Raw genomic sequence first — 13,244 nt, forward strand, 5'->3', positions numbered from 1 at the left:
CAGCCATTATTCACCTTTTGCTCTAAGTTCAGAAGCTGCTAGTGTTAAGTGAGTGTGAGAGTGTAAACACCTGGTTTGGGAAAATCATAAGCTTATCAAACACTTTGGGAAGTGAGGTTCTATAGTATTTCGGTTGTGGTCAGATTGGTCTTGCAAGTCTTTGAGGTAAACCCGAAACTCTATTTCATTTGTTTCATGTTATTTTCTTTCTCAAAGCCTTCTACTCAGTCCCCTAACCTCATTCTTATTTTGGTTAGGGAATCCAAGTTCTTAAACACATAAGTTTCGGTAAGTATGTTTTTCAATGGTTTAGTCTTTCCATCCTTTTCATTTCTTCTTCTTCATAAGACTCACTCTTTCTCATATGGTTTTAGGAGTGTTCCAAAAAGTCCCAACTCAGTCCATCATATCTCGATAACTTTGGTAAGGAAAATAGGGTAGAATCTATATGTGTATTGCTTATGTGTTATGTTATGAAATATGATATGTTATGAATATGTTATGTATGTGTATGTTTGTAGGCTTGGGCTTATGCCCTATTTGACTAACAAGACCCCAAAAAGATTATGGGCATATGCCTACTTAGCTAGTAGGACCCCACTAATCTCATGGGCATAAGCTTGTTTAGTCTATGGGACCCCAAGTAATAATGGCCATTATAATAAGTGTATGTATTAAGTGTTATGATATGTCTTTATGTTTATTATGAAATTTATGTGTATGACTATGTGTTAGATTTTCCTTGCTGGGCATTAGGCTCATTCCTTTTTGTTTTATGTGCAGGAATATAGCTTTAGAGGCGGTAAGATTCGTGACGCCTAGAGGATGTGTATCGATGGTGAATGGAGTCAAGGGGCCGAGCGTTATTCGATTCGAGGATGTAGTCTCGTTTTATCTTTTTTATGGTTTTACATGTATTTTCCGCATTTCTTATGTAATGTCTTTTTATTTTAAATCATGTTTTGTTTTTAAAGACAATGGGATCCCATATCCTTCTTAGTATTTATTTGTAAGTAACTCTTATTTTACAAGTTACTCAATAAAATTATGGTATTTTCGTAAAAATGTAAGTTTATGTATAGTTTCGTTAATGGTCCAAAAAGTCTAGATTAGTGGGTCATTACATATATAAACTTTAAGTACATGGTGAATCAAAAATACCAAACAAAGTCATAGTGCATATAGGATCATCTTAACCTTCCCAAGAAGGTTAGCCTACTATGCTAGACATTCTCATAAAATTCTAGAGAGAAAATATGAGAGATGAGACTAAAATTTGGTAGAGTTTTGCTACCTAAAAATTACATAGAAAATGTGAAGAAAGAGTCCTTATTTATAGATGGAGAAAAGGACTAAAAAGAAATTAAACAACAAAATGGGGTTTACAAAATAAATCTGAAATATTAATAATAAAATATGATTTTGAAAAATCAAATCTTATTATAAATATTAACCTAGTTATTTTGGTGTATGGTCAAAATGCCATTTTTCAAAAGCACCAAAAAATATGAGCTTTAAAGCTCAAAATGGTAATTTTGCAAGGCCCAGTACCCACAAAATATGGGTTGAAGGTGGCTGTGGCAGAAGTGGGTTTTGACCTATTTTTGGCCAATGAAAACGTGCCACGTGGGCGGCTGGGATTGCTGGGCCAACGTTGGGTCTGCTTGCTGGGAGAGGTAAACTCGGCTGGGCTTTCATTACATTTGGGCCACTGGAGATGGGCCTTCGGCTGAAGCATTGGCTGATGGAGAGAGGGTCTTCGTTGGGCTCAAGCTGGAATGAGGCTGAAGGGAAGAGCTATGCTGAAGAAACTTGGTGTGAAGGGTCACGTGGGTCAAGGCTGAAAGGAGCTAATGGGTGTCTCTGGACACGTGGCGCGCTGGGGAGGTGACACCTGGCGAAGAGGTGGAGAAAGAGGCCAGCGGGCCTGGGCTTTCATTTGGGCCTTCGGGACTGGGCCAAACTCCTTCAAAAATGCCATTTTCTTCATTCCTTTCTTCAACTTTATTTATTTCTTTCTTTTCTTTTCTTTGTGATAAAATGCATATTTAATTCCTACAAAATAACAATAAATTAAATCATAATTAAATATTTTCATTTATAAAATAAATCATATTAATTCAATGAAAATATTAATTAAACTTAATTTATTTTGGCTATTAAAATCAATAAATAATGCAATTTTCACCACTAATCAAGCTTCTCCACGGCTTCAGATCAAATCTCTACATACCTATCCTCTCTTCTTCTTGTAGCATTACTCTGAATACCCCTAACAAGATCAAACTGACACTTCATGGAGCTTCACCTGTGACCCTGCTTCTTTAGTGCTAACATCTTCAGCGCAGTCGTTCGCTTTCTACTTCTAACTTGGAGTAGTCCCTCATATCATCCATAAACCTTGAAGGATATTTATCCGTACAGTTCCTATACCTTCTACTTGTAGAAATCACCTGAGTCACTAATGCTTAAATCAATTAAGAACCTTAGTTACCAATTTATCGCACCCTACCCGGTATAAGCCATGATTCTTAAAATGTCTCTCTCCTTGTCCCTCAGCTAATGGTAACCAGACCGCAGATCAATTCCTGGAGACATTGTCCTGTCTAATACCCGGGCATCTAAACTCTTTATTCATATCAAATGGTGCTAACAATTTCCACAATGCGATGCTCTAACTGATTCACCTCGAGATCAAACTTCTTCAACTACTTCAGTAGTTTTTCTCTCTTGTCAAACCATTATCATCTTTCATGATGTCCTTGAAACCGAACCTATCTGTAGCCGAGTTATGGAGCGTGCCCAGTCCTCCCTTGCACACCTATCTGAATCCCTAGTAGTCAGCTTAGTTGCTATACCGTCCAACCAAAGTAGTCCAATCGATTTTCTCCACTATCCATAGTTGTTTCTTAACAAATTCATTCCCTTTCTGACCCATGCCAAGACTTCCATATGACGAGTCTATTGCTCTCACCACGAGCTCCTTTATTACCTGTGCCCCAATTCCTCTTCCAGAAATTCCTAATTCTTCTTAATATTTCTAGCCCCTCGTAAAGTATCTTGCAACATATTCTTTATGTCCAACTCTTTCTTAACACACTCTCAACACCGAACTCCTTCAGCCTGTTATATATCCAGAAACGTGAACTTCCAGTTAACCAGTCAACTCTAGAAAACTAGCCTCAGCTTCAAATGCAACAAGGCATTCCAGTCTTCCATCCCCTAGCCATGGAAAATCCATCTTAACATACCAAATCTTTCTATGTAGGAGCCATGCTCTCACCCAACATCCTCCCAGGTGGCATCTCCTGTCTCTGGTGCATAGTAAACAACTTCACTGGTTTCCATCACTATCCTGACAACTACCTTGTCAGTCTGATTTTCCCCCTTTCTGACAAAACTAGAAGCCATAAAGCTATCCAGGGTTCTTCTGCTTCGATTACCAAGAATCTATCCTTACTAAACTCCATCAAAGGAAGCACTGCTATTTGCAGCTCTGGCACTCATGCTCTATACATCTTTCCTCGGTTCTTTGAACAACATGGCCCTCTCCGCCACCCACATACAGACGATAAGTTCTTACATCGGAGCGGCCCGAACACTTTGGACTATTCCAGAGTTCAATCCTTAAATGGGTCATCATCATTTCCAGCTACATCCGTCAATATCAATTTCCCAAAATGAATTACCCAATTCACAAAACCCATTGTTTCACACTGTTGTTACCCTATCATTCCAAACCAAGCTTATAAGCCCACCAGTCTCCACAGTTCAAACCATGTCTTTATAACTTCTTCTATCAATTCACCATCTGAGTTCTTTCCAACCCATCATGCCAATACCTCAACCCGAGTACCATTTCCAGGCACCCCTCTGCCACAGTATTTAACACAACCCTTTAATCATAATCTCTCATCCTCTTAACCAAGGGTGGAATTAACTTTGCCCATCCACTGTCCAATTCTTTGCCAACCTAAATTTCCCTCAAAATCAGAGAATAACACCCTTTAGGCCTTCCACATAATACCCTTGTCTGTCCATATCCTCACAATAAACCAACACTGGTAACCTTACTATCAAAGCACACAAAGCAGTTGTTTCCCTGAGAAGTCCGCTGTTCCTCTGTCCTGTCTCAACTATTAAACTCCACAGCTCGCTCACACACTAGCGATCATCTGCTGCGACTTTCAGGGATAGATGGAGGTCTCTAACTCCAACTATTATCTAGAATCCCCCTACTAAACAATACCAAGTCCACTTAACCATCCTAGGCACAAACAACTTGAGTTCATCAGCCACTACTGACCAAACTCCTCAACCCTGAGGTTCACACTCTGAACCAATCCACAACTAGATCCAAATAACCACAGTTACCATGCATACATAAAACATATTAGGCCAAATCCACAATGCCATACATTTAGCTACCAAATTTTATCACAACTAAGTATATCCACATTCATCATGCTTCATACAAGCCAATAAACAGATATAACATATCGATTCAATTTAGACAGTTAACCACATATACTCAGCATCCAAACCATTATCCCAATATTCATCCACATGCAATAACAATGCTATTCAGCACGCTTTAACCTCATCATGCAATAGTCAAGGGCCAAGCCCTATCAGTATCTCATGCATATGTCAACTCATTCATCATGCTCCATGTCAACAAGCAGGCAAACAGGGCATTTAAACACGTATTTAAGCATATCAATCATTCATACTAACCAACCCTGAGTCGAGCTTGTCACTGACAGTGAGCGTACATGTTCGGTCAATCTCCAGAACCAATAAACCTTGGCTCACTCTGATACCAAGTTGTAACGCCCTACTTCCTTAGAGCCGTTACTAAGCGAGTTAAATGCACGTTTAAAACTCACTTAGTAACGGCTCTAAGGAAGTAGGGCGTTACACCCTTGCTAAATCTTCAAGCTTAGCTCAGAAACCTTATGGTTTAGTTGACCTAGCTCTCCTCTGAATTTCGCTCCAAGAAGAATGAAGAGAAATGGTGAGAGAACCACAAACCAACTCTAGGAAAACTACTCTGTTTTTCCTTCCTTTTCTTTTTCCTTTCTTTTCTTTTTCTTAGCCTTCTACCCTTTTCTACAATTCCCACTAAGTATAAGGCCTCAGAATTCTTATCTCCTGCAAGCCAAATGACCATTATGCCCTCCCTTTTAATTCTAACCCTTTAATCCACTTAGGGGCATTTTAGTCATTTTACCCAATTCCCGCTAATTCCTCGAGTGTCTCTAATATTTTCCTGCTTACTTCCCAATACCTAATTAATCACCAATAATATTCCTCGATGCCAAAATAGACTCCAATATACTCACTAAATTCCCATTTATACCCCCAGGCTCACCCCGAGCCGGGTATAAATCCCTGCCATGACTTTTCCGCTAAACCGCTCACTAGGATCGTCTCGAGTCACAGATCACAGATATATCCACATAATAATGTGGTCTCAACAATTATCACATATATGTATACGGTTATGCCCATAATGGCCAAAATTACGATTATGCCCTTCTAACCTAATCAGGGCCTACATGCATACTAATACACATAGTCATGCATCTCAAATATTCAAATAGTCATATAACATGCTTTAAATCATAATCATGCATTTTACTCATTAAAGTCACACATAACTCCCATTATGCCCTCTAGGCACACTAATCAAGGCCCTTAAGCCTTATTAGTGAGTTTGGGTCGTTACAACTTCTATCTAGATGTTGCAACAAATTGACCCAACTAACAACCTAACACACTCAATCAAACAAAAGAATTCATTACTAAAAAAAAAAACCAGCAACAGTTTGGAAATATAGGACACAACGAGCTTAATCTAAAGCTTTTCTCATACAAATAGAAGAAACAAAAATACACGCAAGTTCCAACTATGACATAGCCCAAGTGAAACCAAAAGAAGCCATAACTCATACCCATTAAGCTCATTGTAATTACAAAACCTAATCAAATTAAATCAAAAGGGCAATTCATAATTAGTTGCATGAATGGTGGAAAGAAATTGAATAGATGGAAATCTAGGATCATTTATGAGTAACAACATAATGCTAGAAGAGTGGTATACTAGCTTTCAGGGCAGGGAAGCAGCCGAAGAAGAAGAAGATTAAGGCACAGAAGAAGAAGCAAATCTGATTAGAGTGTAGCTTTGAGAGACGGGAATCACAGAAAGAGGAGGAGCTCGATTTCTATTGTAACGGTTCAATCGAGTTTTATGAGAATTCTGAGAACATCATTTTGATGTTTTCTGTTACACCCTTTGTTGATTTCAAAAAACAATTTTCTATTTTTAAACACTGAAAACAAATTTTAAGTCATGATGCCAAACATGCCCAAAGCGACCAAGACAATCTCTGGCACCACAAATAACCAAAAAGTTGAGAAAAAAAATCGCATAACTTATAAATAAGGAATTCCAGTGGACGACAAACCTAATCGATGAAGGTGAAAAGGGAATGATGACGGTGGAGTTTTTTTTCTTGTAGAACAATTTGTATATATAAATATGGCTTAGAAAAAACGAGTGCATCTAGTGTAGTGGTATCATAGTACCCTCCCACGGTACTCACCGGGATTCGATTCCTCTGATGCGCAAGTTAATTATCCTTTTTTTCTTTGTTTTTTTTCGTCCATTATGTACCAAATTACTTGTTGAGAGCACATACAATTTCAATTTCATAAACCCAAAAAAGAGATGTGTTGATTCTTGAAACATCTTCTTTGATCTTAATTTTTGGCACGATTTCATTCACAAATGACACTAGTTCCAGAACTCAATAATGTTATAATCACAATAATCTCTTTCCTAAACAACTCAACTTCACACAATCAAATCTGCCAAGTCAAGGCTCAACTCATTCTCCAAAACCTTGTAGGTGACTCCACCATTGGTTCCCACTTCATCACTGCCTGCCAATCTCTAAGCCTTTTGGATTTTTCCCATCTTTTTTACTTCACCCAAAGTCATAGACCCCATGTTTTTATTTGCAATTCTCTCATTAGGGCGTTTTCTTATTCAGATAATTCCCATGCCCCACTCTCTATATACCTTCACATGCTCAGAAACTCAATTATTCCTAACAATTTCACTTACCCTTTTCTTCTCAAATCTTTGTCTAACTTTCGTGAGTTCAAACAAGGGGAGTGTGTCCGTACACACGTCATACAATTGGGCCATCTTAATGACATTTACGTGCTGAATTCTCTACTTGACATCTATGCGTCGGCTGGCCATATTTACTTGTGTCGGAAGCTGTTCGACAAAATGCCCCAAAGAGATGTTGTTTCTTGAACGGTTTTGATCATGGGGTATCAGAATGCTAGGAAGTATGATGATGCATTAATTGCTTTTGAGCAGATGTAGTATGCTGGTGTTATCCCGAATCATGTAACCATGGTCAATGCCTTGGCTGTGTGTGCTAATTCTGGGGCCCTTGAAATGGGAGTTTTGATATATGACTTTATAAAAAGAAACAAGTGGGACATGGATGTGATTTTGGGGACTTCCTTAATCGATATGTATGGGAAATGTGGTAGGATTGAAGAGGGTTTGGCTGTTTTCAAAAGGATGAAGAAAAATAATACCTTCACGTGGAATGATGTTATTCAAGGTCTAGCTCTTGCTAAGAGTGGAGATGAGGCTGTGTGGTGGTTTAACAGAATGGAGCAAGAAGGGGTTAAAGCAGATCAAGTAATGTTTAACGCCCAAAACGTGCATCCACTAAGCGGTGGTTGTAGTATAAATTGGGTGGTCAATTCCACAAGGAGGTAAATGAATAAAGTTAATCAATAAATAAATGTTAGAGATAAATAATATGAGGAAAATATAACAAGTGATATTTTTGTTGTTTTTGAGATTTAAAGATTAGAAATAAAGATAAACTAAAGTGTGATGTAACAATAGGTAACAAGTAGGAAGGATCAAGAGTTACCAATATGTATACTTATTTATTTGGATATTTGATTCATAAAAACTATACAAATGAGTAGTTCATATCCTAACTATTCATTTGGAAGATTTAACATTGAAGCACAAATATGTTTCACAAAAATGTATTCAAGTGATTACTATTCTTTACCATGGAAAGCTGAGATAAATCTTATGAGAAATCTAAAAATGACATTATACCATTGACAATAATGCAATAAAAGATTGGACATAAAACCTAACACAAATATTACTTTTACTATTTATAAAATACATAGAAAGAGCATGACTAATTCTATATAGATTTTAGCAAAAGTAAATATAAATGATTGAGATGGAGAAAATGATATAGATATTATCTATATTATTTTCACTAATTTGATAATACATAGAAAATGCTTGATAAAATCTATATACTATTAGTAAACAAAAATAAAGACAACAAGATGAAGAAATAGAGATGAAAGAAAATAAATCACTCAAATGTATAAACTTTAAGCACATGGTAAATCAAAAATATCAAACAAAGTCATAGTGCATATAGGATCATCTTAACCTTCCTAAGAAGGTTATCATATTATGCTAGACATTCTAATGAAATTCTGAAGAGAACATATAAGAAATGAGACTAAAATTTGGTAGAGTTTTGTGTTTAACGCCCAAAACGTACAACCACTAAGCGGTGGTTGTAGTATAGATCGGGCGGTCGATTCCACAAGGAGGCAAGGAAATAAAGTTAATCAATAAATAAAGTTAAGAGATAAATAATATGAGGAAAAGAGAACAAGTGATATTTTTGTTGTTTTTTATATTTATAGATTAGAAATAAAGATAGACTAAAGTGTGATGTAACAATAAGTAACAAGTATGAAGGATGAAGAGTCACCAATATGTATACTTATTTGTTTGGATCTTTGATTCATAAAAATTACACAAATGAGGAGTTCACATCCCAACTATTCATTTGAAAGATTTAACATTGAAGCACAAATATGTCTTACATTGGGCCCCCAGCGGCCCAACGCAAAGACCAGTCCGGAGGTGCCACGTGGTGCTGGCTGGGAAAGGAGAAGGGCAGGTGGTGTGCTGGGACTCGGTCTTTGCATTGGGCCGCTGGAGGTAGCTTAGGCGTGGCAGTTCCGGACTGGGCTGCTGAAGCTCCTGCGTTGGGCCTGGAGGATAGCTAGGCCTACACATAGAGGTGTTGAAAGGTACGAACAGGTGACTGGCAGGCAGCTCGGCTCGGCGGCGGCGTGGCTCGGCTCGACTGTGGGCTTGCGGAGGAGACGGGCCTGGGCTGGGGCCTTCAGATTTGGGCCTTTGTTTCAAGAGAAATGCCATTTTTATCTTTTCTTTTTTCAGATCTAGTTGTTTCTTTCTTCTTCATTTCAAAGTGCTAAAATACAAATTTAATTCCTACAAAATAACAATAAATTAAATCATAATCAAATATTTTCATTTATAAAATAAATCATATTAATTCCATGAAAATATAAATTAAAACTTAATTTATTTTGACTATTAAAATCAATAAATGTGTATTTTTCACCACTAATCACAACCCCCAACTAGCTTATTGCTAGTCCCTAGCAATTCAAGCGGATAAAAATTATTACCAAGATGAATGGGTGAACTAAATTATGCAAAATCATTTAACAAAATGTTTAGTGAGAATTTAGAAAATGTTATTTAAAACTATCAAAGTTGTAATTCAAGAGCTTTGTGTGTGTGCACCAAACCATACCGTTCTTTCCAAAATTTACAACACAAACAATATTAAAAAATCACCAAAGACTTTCTCAAAATAAATATAATTGATACAAAAATATAACACAAAACAAAAGAGGAAAAAAATTACATTTTCATCTCTAAAGACTTTCTCAAAAACCTCTTGATAACTCACACTATCCTTGCTAGGTGTTGTGAGAATTGATTTGATTAAAATATGCAAGTGTACACAGTCACAAAACAAGTAATAAAGTAGTAAGTATTCAAGAATCGTCTCCACAAGGATTGCAAATTAAAAAGTAAGCAAAACAATTACTAAACAATTGGAGAAAATTAAAAGTCAAGTGGTTGTTTATAGACTAAGCAAAATATTAAAATAAAATGAAAATACTGAAATTAAATACTGAACTGAACAAGAAAATTGAGAGAAATTTATGAATTGCAAAATGGACTTGAATTGTTGAATTCCCCTATATTATTCGTCCTGAACAAATTGCGAACGTGTTGCTGCAGCAATATTTTAGCAAAACTCCCAGGATAACAAAAAGTTCATTTAACTCGCATAAAACTTTCCCAAATCTTATGACCTTAATTCTTCTACCTAATTAAACATATTCCTATGCAAAAATCAGATTTAAGAATGCAATCACAGTTCACTTCTCATATGTTACACAAGGTAATTAACATATCCCTATATTAATTACTCACATAACCTAACCTAGATTATGACTTGTGTCATTCAAGCTTTTCCTATTACATTCAACCTTTCCAGCATTAAATATAATTAAAATAACTTGCCATTGCTGGCCAAACAACAACAAGAAATCAATTTAAGCACACTTGAATGATCAAGGGAGATTTTACTAAAATAAAGTGCAAGAAATGGATAGATTATAACATAGGGTTCATCAACAATTCAAGCCACCAAGAAATTAGTTCATGGCTGATTTCATATACATTAATTCATAATCAAAGCAGCCCATAATATTCAGTTAAAATCCAACTCAGAAATTAATACAATAGAGTTTAGAAAGAGGAGAAAAACAAATCCAAATGATGCTTGAGTTTCTTGGGTTGGCCTCCTTCTTCCTTGAACCTCTCTTCTATTTCTTCCTAGCGTTTTCTCTGATATTCTCACTGGTTTTCTTTGCCAAAAATGGCTGCTGCTTGTGTATTACGGCTGGAGCATTCTTTTGGTATACTAGGTTATCTTCTTCTCCTCCAAAAGTACCATAATGCCCCTCTTTTTCTCCCAAAACATCAAGTCTTCCTTCTCTTTTGTCATTTTCTCCAATATGCTGATTATTTCCTTCTGCCACTGCCACATCAGCTGAAATGTAAGCTTGACTCTTGACTGCCACGTGTTCCCTCCTCCAAAATATAGTTGATCACAATGCTTCAGTTTTGCTGCAGCAATCCTGAATATTCAGCCATCAACACAATAATTTCATCACAATAGACTCTTAAGCTCACTCATTCCTTTGTGCAAATATTTAACCATGAAATCATTATCTTTAACCCAATAGCTATTAAAAACTAAAAAAAATAATTACACTTAATTAAGATAATGAAAACATCCAAGTTAGCTACAAAAACTAAAAATAAACTAACATCACTCATGATTTTTTCACAAATATAAGTTCAAAAGCACATGAAATAACTCTTTATTCAAGAGTTATCACTAGGTTGTTGATCCCAAAAGAGGGTGTTTTAATATTTAAACTAACAAGTGCACGAATCGTTTCGGAATATAATGTTCATGTAAGTACGAGGTCGAACCTATGGGAGTTGACTAACATCAAAAGAAACTATTTCAAACAAAGCAAGAATATTCTAACCTAGTTCCAAATATTTGATGAGATTTTGTTTTAGAAAAATAAAAGACAAGTAATAAAAAGATTTAAGATTAAATAGAAAAATGGTTTTCAAATGAAATAAGTAAAATAAGATTATTAAGATATTAGAATCCACAAAATGCAAGTTCAATAGTATTTATAAGTATATTGATTCCCAAGTTTAGATATAGTTGAAATAAATCACACTATATTTTTTTCAAAATACATTTTCTATTCAAGCACAAGTTACTTTAAAAAATGTAGGATTTTTCTTCACTTATATAATATATAATTTCTAAGCATTAGTTGTGTTACAACCTAATGAAACTACAAAAAATCAAAGAGATTATGTTTAGGCAAAATATGATACTTATGCTCTAAGAATTAGATGTGAACAATTTAATGAAAAACATTTAATAAAAGAATATCATATTTTTGCATAATGAAGAACTAAGTGTAATATGCTTTAACAATCAACACTAGATGAAAAATGCATATATTTGATAGAAAAATCCATAAACAATATTGTACAAATGGGAAATCAACATACAACAAAAAATACTATCTAGTTACATTTTGCTTCATCATCATCTTAATAATCTTGAAAAAAGATTAGAAGCTCATAACTAGATTGAAATAAAAATTACAAAATAACATACTTGACATGCTCTTCAAAAGATGAAAATGGTAGAGAGAAAATAATGAAAAGAAGAGAGAAAAATATGGAGTGTAGAAGAGGTTGAAAAGATGAAGAAGAGCTCCCCAAATGGTCTTACAAGACTCTATTTATAGGAAAAATATGGAGATTAAATTAATCAAATTAAAATAAATAAATTGATTAATTTAATTGTGTTGGGAAGTGGTAGGATAAATAGAGTAAGTGTAAGAGTATTGGAAAGATAAAATGTTTGGTTGGGTAAAAGATTAGTGAAAAGCTAGGGTAAAAAAATGAATTAGGAATGTTTATTTAGGTAAGAAAAATAGGGAAGCGTGAATTGGTGTTTGAGTAAAAAGAAAAAAAAACATTGGGAATAAAAACTTGATTTTTTGGTATTTTTGTGGCTGTGGCAGGGTGGGTTTGGCTGGGCCAGAATGTGGGCTCGGGCCTTGCTGGATTGGGCTTGGCGTGGAGGCTGAAGGCTTGGGCACCTACTGGCTAATTGGGCCACGGCTGGCACTTTCAACAGGAGGCGTGAGGGATGCATATGAAGAGGGTCTCTTCATCTTGCTGCTTCTTGGAGGCGATAGCTGGCGAGGCAAGGAGCTGGAGTTGATGCATGGTTGGTCAGGCGTGGGAAGCAGCTTGGACGGCAGCTGGCGAGGCAAGGAGTAGCTGCTGCTGGGCCTGGGCAGGTTCGGCTAGGAGTGCTTCAGGAGGCAGGGGCAACACAGGCGGGCCTGGGAAATGGCTGGGCCAGGCGGGCCTGGGCCTTGGAGCTGGTGGCTGTTTTTATTTAAAAAATACCACTTTTTTTCCTTCTTTTCCTTACTTTTCAAAGCTAAAAATTGCATTAACTTCCCTACAAAATAAACATAAACTAAATCATAATAAAATATTTTCAACTCTAAAATAAATCAATTTAATTCTTTGAAAATATTAATTATAACTTAATTTATATTTTACATGTAAGTTCAATAATACAACATTTTTTTTACCACTAACTTAACAATAATAATTCAAATAATTAACTACAACATTTTACAACAAAATACTT

The 13,244-nt window shown here is 35.9% G+C and overlaps 1 pseudogene; it reads left to right on the plus strand.

The window, feature by feature from the left end:
* The first annotated feature begins 6,793 nt into the window (after positions 1-6,793).
* On the plus strand, positions 6,794-12,862 carry LOC133791419 (pentatricopeptide repeat-containing protein At5g66520-like; annotated as a pseudogene).
* The last annotated feature ends 382 nt before the right edge of the window (positions 12,863-13,244 follow it).

Source organism: Humulus lupulus, chromosome 7 (assembly GCF_963169125.1).
Source record: "Humulus lupulus chromosome 7, drHumLupu1.1, whole genome shotgun sequence".
Taxonomy (NCBI): domain Eukaryota; kingdom Viridiplantae; phylum Streptophyta; class Magnoliopsida; order Rosales; family Cannabaceae; genus Humulus; species Humulus lupulus.